At 55.1% G+C, this 8515-nt stretch overlaps 1 protein-coding gene across 10 annotated transcripts in view; it reads right to left on the reverse strand.

Annotated features, from left to right (window-relative positions):
* The window catches only part of PTPRF (protein tyrosine phosphatase receptor type F), a 93209-nt gene extending 86185 nt beyond the window's left edge, over positions 1 to 7024 (reverse strand). For 8 of the 10 annotated variants that reach the window (XM_073007396.1, XM_073007399.1, XM_037998210.2 and 5 more), the window contains exon 1: positions 6827 to 7024. The gene's annotated coding sequence lies outside the window, so the exon portion shown is untranslated. The remainder of the gene's footprint in view (positions 1 to 6826) is intronic. The other 2 variants (XM_037998211.2, XM_007979084.3) reach the window with 1 other exon arrangement.
* Between the last annotated feature and the right edge of the window lie 1491 nt (positions 7025 to 8515).

An 8515-nucleotide genomic window follows, 5' to 3' on the forward strand; every position in this document is an offset into this window, starting at 1 on the left:
AGACCAAGTCCCTGACCTCAGCAATAGACTCTGTGGCCCAGCTCCTCAGCATGACCCCGGAGCCAAGCAAAGTCAGCCCGTTCCACCTCTGCGGCCCTACCTGCCCATGCTCTCCTCCTGCCAGAATGGGAACTTCCTCTTCTGATCCTCAAATGTGCCAAATTTCTTCCTATCTCTCAACCTTGCCGGTGCTGAATGCCACTGCCTGGCACAGGCTACCCGTGCTCCTCCGGCCAATTTACCCTCGGATCTCAGATCCAGTGGCACTTTCTCAGGGAAGCCTTCCACGATGTCCCAGACTACCCGCCTGGACCTTGGCTTGGAGCCGTGACCACAAACATGACTCTTTACATATTTTTACAATGACTGAGTCACTACCATAAGCTTGATAGGAACATGGACTGTGGCTGCTCAGCTCATCTCCATATTCCCAGCACCTGGCTGACAGCCGGCACATAGTAGGTGCTCAGTCAACATACACTGAATGAGTGGATGAACGCATGAATGAGTTCAAAGAAAACAGCCCAGCCTGGAAGAACACACTCCAACATACATGCCAGTCTTCAAAGAAGCTTCAGAAGCAATATTTATTTTTGCCTTTCTGCTTCTCTATAATTTTTAAAATGAAGGTGTGCCCCTGGATGCCTCCTCCGCTGGCACACATGCAGCGACAGAGCCCAGCCCCTTCCTTCTAGAGCCATTATTGAGCCTCCACCAGCGTGGGTGCCATCCTGAGTGGGGGTGGGGGTCAGACACATCCACACCACCTCACAGAAGCTCAGCTGTTTGGCCTACTTGACGCAAGCTGCACCTTGTAGCAGGCTTCTCACCTCATGCCCCCACATGCACAGTGATCCTCGCCCCACACTCTGCCACCTTGGCTCCTCCTATAACGGACACAAAGAAACCACAGTGGGAGGTTGGTGCATGGGAATGTCCTCACTGGCCCAAGACTGACCCTCATCATGAAATCAAGGACACACCTCTGCACCTGGAAATTACCCTCAAGTTGCACTAACCACCTCTGCCAATATGGAGGTGCTCTCATTGACTGAAGGCCATCCCCACTGACGCAAGACGGCCCTCACCAGCTCACCGACCCAGCCTCCACTTCCCCACCTACCTGCACCAGAACCCGCGGCCCTCTCTGCATGCTTCCCTCCCAGCTCCCCAAGTCGAGTTTCTCCTTTCCAGGTTTCCAGCGGCTGCTGCTCCCAGCACACAGGCTGCCCGGCGGGTCTGGCCAGACAAACCAGCTTCCAGGCCCCAAACTTAAAGGCCCATTTGTCTAGAGATGCCCGCAGGGCCTCACAGTATTCAAGTGAGGTTTTTGGCTACGCCATTGTGCAGAGACCCTGGGCAGAGGGGCAGAGTCCAAGGCAGGGAACTGGGTAATGGGAAAGGCCTCCCCCAAGCTGGCCAGGCGCTGCTGCCACACCCAGGGCCATAGCAGGGTCTCGTGCTTGGAATCTGAGATAGGCCTTACATGGAGCAGAAGCCACACCTGGAAAGAGGAGTGTACCCAAAGCAGCCAGGGACCATTTTAGAAGACTAAACATTTGCAAAGACCCAGAGGCACACAGAACAGCGTGAGGGCAGGATCCTAGAAAAGCCAGACAGTAATTTTGATCCACATCAGTCTGGGATCAAACTGATCTCAAAACAACCTATCAGGCAACCAAATAAAGACTCAGATTCACCAACTGCAGCTCCCAGAACCACTCTACACTCACATTGGGACAGAGCCCAGAACAATCAGGACAACCAGATACACCCCCAGAACAGAGCTGGCACTGACACCTGGAAGGTTGACTAGAAAGCTACTCAGAAAGGGCCGGAATGGTTCAGGACCCAAGTTAGAAATCACACTGCTGGCCAGTCACAGTGGCTCACCCCTGTAATCCCAGCACTTTGGGAGGCCAAGGCAGGTGGATCACTTGAGCCAGGAGTTCAAGAGCAGCCTGGACAACATGGCAAAACCCCGTCTCCACAAAAAATACAAAAATTAGCCAGGTGGGACTACACCTGTAGTCCCAGATACTCAGGAGGCTAAGGTAGGAGGATCGCTTGAGCCCAGGGGGTGGAGGCTGCAGTGAGCCATGACTGCACCACTACACTCCAGCCTGGGCAACAGAGTGAGATTCTATTTCAAACAAACAAACAAACAAACAAAAAAAGAAAGAAAGAAAGAAATCACACTGCTTTGCACCCAGAAAGGCCTCAGAAAGGGTGAAGTCCACAGTCATGTCCAATATCAAGAAAGAAAGCCCTTGGGGTCAACCCAGGGCTGGCCCCAGCAGGGTTCCCCATCATCTGCCAAGCCTGAAACCTGGCAAGTAGCTATCTAGGGGAATACAGGCACAGCTGCCCTCTGGAGCAACCCCCAGAATGCCCCTGTGGCTGCACCGGGAACAGTCCCCAGAAACAGCAGCTAAAATACTGCTAAGGAGCTAAAACCGGAGTCCTCAGACCTAGAAGTCATGGTCCCACAGAGACGTGGTGCATCTGGACCACAGAGGCAGACGCTGCTGGAAAGAGCCTCAGTAGGAGCCCAGGGCCCAGGGAGGGTGGAAGGAAACGGAGAACTCAATACCCCAAGGCTGCCCCTTCTCAAAATGCCCTTCTACCTACCCTAAACCTGGAGTCTCTTCTGCAGGCCTCACCTCTAGTCTTCTCAAGCCCACCACCTGAAGGTCAAACACCTGAGCAACATTCACAATCCCATCGATAACAATGGGGGCTGGGCACCCCCTTTGTTGAGCTCCTCGATCTGCTAATCTCAGCCCACAATTGCAGCAACCTTAGGCAGACAGGTACCCTAACCTTAGCAGTCTATCTTCTTATTAAAGGCAACCTCATGTGACCCCTGATGGGAGAGTGGGTTTACACCACCCCTGTTGAGGATGATTACAGTAACTGCAAACACAGACAACAGTACTCACTAGATGCCAAGCCCTGTGCTATGCACACTTTATACATACTATCTTCAATCCTCATAACAACCCTTATAAGGCATGGGTTTTTATTATAATCATTTGACAAATGAGGAAATGGATTCAGAGAGGTTAAGCCACTTGCTTAAAGTCACGCTGCTAGTAAACAGAGTCCAACCCTAGCAATATAAAACTCGAGCTCTTCCCCACTGTCGGAGGTTACTTTCTCTGATGGGCACAGCTCTACGCTCTCACACAGCTCTCGCTTCTCTTTGTCCGGGCCACATTTCTCTCCCATACCCTCACACCAAAGCCCCTCCTTGATGCGCCTCCTGCACTGAGCCTCAAATGCCCCAAATACCTCAAGGGCCACATGTCCAACTAAGAGCTTATTCTCTGCCCCTCCTCACCAAGTCCCTAACTCAGTGAAGCTTCAGGGCCTTCAGTGAAGGCCCGCTCAACCACTCCCAGGAACCTGGACTCCTTCCTCTTCCTCTCCTTCATTCCCACATGCAATAATCATTCTGTCCTGACGAGTGTGCCTTCAAGATGGCTCCATGCTACCACCTATCAAAGCCAGCATCTTCTCTTACCTTACTTACCTGCACCTCTTGCCCCACTGGGCATCCTGTCTCCATCCTTTTCCCATAGCCACAGAGCATTTTCTGGAAACATAAACCTGACCACCGCACACTCCACCCTCCCTATCCAAGCTTTAAGCTTGGTGTTTTCTCTCTGGGTTCTCACAGTAAAATGATAGGTACTTAACAGGGCATTCAATGCCCTCTGTGATCTGCCACATCTCTGAATACTTCACAAGTGACAACACCTCCCAGTCTTTATTCATACTGTTTTTTATCTACCTCAAGTCCTTTCTCTCTTCTTCAAACTCCTATTCATCCCTTCAAACCCAGTTCAGATCACTTCTTCTTGGTCTCCTCTGGGACTCATCTCACCCTGACCTCTGAACTCTCCCCTGTCTCTTGATGAACTCTTCCAATGTTCTAACTCAACTCAGAACTGCAGCTGCTTTAGTTGAGCGGATGCCTGAACCTTAGGCGTGGGCTGCCTCTTCTACATAGCTGTTAGTCCCAAAGGAAGCAAGGCAGCCGGGGCTGAAAGTGCCTACCCCGGGGTCTGGCACACAGTCAGCAATCAATAACAGGTAACTGAATTGCTTTTGCATTCTCATGGTGCAACCTGCTCCCCCAGGGACCACGAGCTTCTCGAGGGCAGGGCCCTGGCGGCAAGCCTGGACCAAGCACACAGCAGTGTCAGTCACATGGGAAGTGACTGCCACTGCTGATGATGCACTGCCACACAGTTCCCTTGGATTCTAACAACAGCCCTGGGACCAAGTCCGGGTTGGATTAGCTGCCCCATTTTACAGGGAGTGAAATTGAGACTCAGGGAGAAAGGGGCCTCTTTGAGGCCTGAAGCTGGAAAGTGGAGGAGCCGTGGTATGTATCACAACCTCTGTTGCAGGAGGTCTGGGTCCCCTCCTCCCCGCCCCCAGTGAGGACCCTTAAAGCTAGACTCCCATAGTTTGGGCTGATGGAAAAAAGGGTGGACTGTGCCCAAATTGCCAGGGCTGGTATTTTGCTGCATATCAATATGATTACCTACAAAAGATGTGTTGCTAGTTTACGTCTGCTGCAGTCTATAACTCTGCCCCGCCAAATTTCTTCACCAGCACCCAACCACCCCCTCCTCTCTTGGCAGCCCTGTACACCAAGCCAACCTGCACAGGGCACACAAAGCTGGATAAAGGGGAGGTATCAGTAGTTGCAAGAGGAAGGAAGAAAGGGAGAAAGGAAGGAATTATGTTAAAACAATTTTCTTGTTGAAAGAGGGAAAAGGAAGAGCAGTTGGAAAAAGAAACTAAAAAAAAAACACACAACACTATACAGACACTTCAAATGATGAGGGAGACTGAGCAAGTAAAATGTGCAAGAAAGTGCATATACAAAAATGCACAAGGATGACTGTGCATGTGCACAGGTGTGCTGCGAGTGTGCAGGCACAGATTGCTTGAGCCCTGGCCGGCATGCGGGTCCAGGTTTTTGAGTGGGGTCAAGAAAGCAGCTGAACAGGGAGTGTGTGTGGGGGTGGAGGGGGGTGAGCTGAGTGTGGAAATGAAGGCAAGAGGGTACGAGAGAGTGTGGCCTGTGCCTGGGGCTGAGAATGTAGGGGGTTGTACTTGGGGAGTTACACCTGCTCCTTCTCGAAGCCTTAGGCTCATTCATATAATCAGTAAAAAACAGGGATTTTCATGCTCCCTGAAGCAAGAGTTAATAAGGCGCTAAGCACAGAAATTTCCTTAGATAGCCTGTCAGAACTCTCTTCTGGATCCCTCAGATCCCCGAAGCCTCCCAAAGGATCCCCCATCAGATCTTCCCTTCTCAGCAGATCTCTCCCCATGAGCACCCGCCTGGAACCACCACCCCATATCCTTTTCTACGCCTCTCACCCCAGTGCACTTCCCTGGTTCTCAGGCCAGATCTGGCACCAGGTCGCTCTGGATCCCTGCCCTTGTTCCTTCAGAAGTGGAGCCTTCCTCATCCTAATCCAGCCTCCCGGCCCTGCTCTGTGGCCCCTCAGGGAGATCCAGACAACCCGCAGGCTGGGGCAGCCTCCCTCTCCCATTTCACAGCTCAGGCAGGTAGCGCTCCCCACCCCCAACCTGCTCCAACTCAGGGGCCCTGCACTGGGGGACAGGGGGGTTTGAAATGGGGAGAAAGTCTAGCCCCTCCCCCTCCGAGGTGGAAGAACCAGAGGGGCAGCATTCCAGGGAAATGGGGGGGCGCCTAGCACAGAGGGTGCAGAGACACCAAGAGATGGATGAGAGACAAGAGGCAGAGAAAGACTTAGGGAGGGAGACAGAACCCAGGGAGAGGAAACAGAAGAGACTCAAGGGGAGAGAACAGAGAGACTCAGGAACAGGGAACAAGATGACCCAGGGAGACAGAACGGAGAGACCTGGGGAGAAAGAACAGAGTGATCTGGGGAAAAAGAACGGAGACAGCCGGAGAGACCCTGGGATTGCAGGGGCACTGACACGGGGAGGCAAAGACGCCAAGGAAAACAGAAAGCAGCCGAGACAGAGACGTGGGCACGACGATGGGGAGCCGGCACGACACGGGACGGGACGCGGGGCAGCCACTGAGTGAACTTTCGGAGCGGGTCCGAGTGGCCACGTCCTCATGGGACAGGTCGCTCCAGGGCCTCCAGGGCGTTGCACCCGGTTGGGGGCGGGCACAACCCGTTCGGCCCCTCCCCAACCCGTGCTCGCGAACGAAGTGGGTGGGGGGCTCCAAACTCGCGCCCGGCGCAGGCCGGGACCGCACGTGCGCCGGGGCCGCGAGCGAGACCCGGGCGCGCCGGCTGCGGATCCCCCGTCGGCTGGGAGGGGGCGCCTGTGCGGCGGGGGCGGGGGCGCGGCCTGGACCCGCCCGGAGCCGGGGACTGAGGGGTCTGAGGGCCGCCCCCGGAGCGCGTCCGCGCTAGAAGGGGGGACGAGGCGGGACTGATGAGGGGGAGCAAGAGCGCAAACGGGAAACTTTGCGCTGGGCGGGGGAAGGGGGGGGCGGGCTGCGGCTAAGGTGCGGCGGAGAGGGAGGGAGGCAGCGAGGGGCGGCGGGGAGCGAGCCAGCCGGCAGCGCTGGGGGCGCGTCTGCCGCGGGGTGAGCGGGGAGGAGCCGCCAGGCTGGGGCGTGGGGGGGGCTTCGCCGAGGCTGCGGGCGCGGCAGGTGGGGGCGCGGCCCGGCCTCAGCGGCGCCCTCGTCCCCCCGGGACCGCCCCCAGCTCCGCCGGGTGGACTAGCGGGGAGGGCAAGGAGAACGGGGAAGGGACGGGCGCGGAGGGGGCTGGCGGGGGGCCTGGGGGTCACTCACCGCCTATCCAGGGGCCGTCGGTCCGCATGTCCCCCCGCAAGCCGCTGGGGCCGCTGCTCCCACTCCTCTGCCGCCGCCGCCTCCACCTGGTCCCGCTCCCGCCACCGCCACCCGAGCTGGAGCCGGAGCCCGAGCCGGAGCCGGAGCTGGAGCCGCCGCCTCTGCCGCCGCCACCGCTCCCGCCGCTCCCGCGCCAGCTCCAGCCGCGCGCTCCCCTCTCGCTCGCGCCCGCGCCCCTGCCCCTGCCGTGCGCGTCCCCGGCGCCGCCCCTCCCCTCGTGCACTCTCGCTCGTAGAGCCGCGGAGCCGCGGAGGCCCAGAGAGGCCACAACTCTACGCCAAGTCGAAACCGACCGGAACCTCAATGTTGAACCCGAACCCCAATAATGAACATGGACAGACCAAACTCTGATACTACATCCAGATCCTTCTAGTGGCTCCCAGTCCTAGCATGAACCTAATACCACTCTAGGACCGCATTTCCTCCCCATACAGATCTGAACCTGATATTGAGCTTACACCTTGCCCTGAACCCAATTGAGTCCAAAGCCCTTAATCTGCCCCCAAATTAGCACAAGTAGGAATTTTGTTCTGAACCTCTGTACTGATCCCAAATACCAATTCTGACTCTAAACCTCTTTATTACTCTACCTGCCCTAACCTTGATAGTGATGTTAGCACCAACTCTGGACCTTAAATGGACCCCTGTGCTAATGCTCAGCCCGCAGTCCTTAAATGAACCCTAAAGTCCAAAAGCTACCTTGCTATGGACCCCAATTCTCTCTCTTCTGAACCCCAAGCCTTACATAAAACTCCAGTACTGCTCTCCCATCCCCAGATCAACACCAATGCACTCTGAATTGGGATTCTCAATTCCAGAGTTGGGATTGAGTCACCAGAAAAGGACCCCCAAACACAGATACTGACCTGAAACCCCACCCAACCTTGAGACCATTTAGGACCCTAAACCAACCCAGCTTTAATAATAATCTTGGAATCCAAGATGAGACTGGCTTTGCAGAAACCCCATACAAAGCCCCTTCATCCTCATGCTCACCCTCCACTTCTCTGACCTAGTGTCAACCCCAAGCAGAGGCTGGCTAATACTCCAATATTATACCAATTCCAACTGTGAACCTTACATTGGCCTCGGAATTAAAGACGTGATAATGCCCTCCAAGTCAAATTTAAATCTCAGTATTGAGTTTCTGACTTCTCTTATCAAACTCAAATGATGACCCTAGAAATGTCTGGGTGAAACCAATAACCTACCTGAAGATTTATTCCAAGACCCACTGATCAGAGGGATTTGATGAGCTTCAACCCAAGAGCCCCTGCCTCCAGACCCCGCCCCCATGCAATCCATGCTACAACTACTCAAGAGTCAGCCAAAGCCACACCAGCTCTTTCCTATCTACCGCCCCGCCCCCGCCCCCCCCCCCCACTGCTTGTTAGGCTTCACCATAAAGGATGGGGGAACCTACCCCCACTGCCCTGGGTCAGGTAACTGAGCAGAGGAAGAGATGACATTTCTCCTCTGTGGGGCTTCTTCTGCGGGGTGTTTCTGGTATAACACCTGAGTTTGGAGTCAGGTGAGAAATAAAATTGTTGGACATTGTTGAGGTGCCTGGATTCAGGGATCACGTGGTAATGTGCAGGGCAAGGTTGCTGTGATGTTCAAGGATCTGGG

Source organism: Chlorocebus sabaeus, chromosome 20 (genome assembly GCF_047675955.1).
Source record: "Chlorocebus sabaeus isolate Y175 chromosome 20, mChlSab1.0.hap1, whole genome shotgun sequence".
Lineage (NCBI taxonomy): Eukaryota > Metazoa > Chordata > Mammalia > Primates > Cercopithecidae > Chlorocebus > Chlorocebus sabaeus.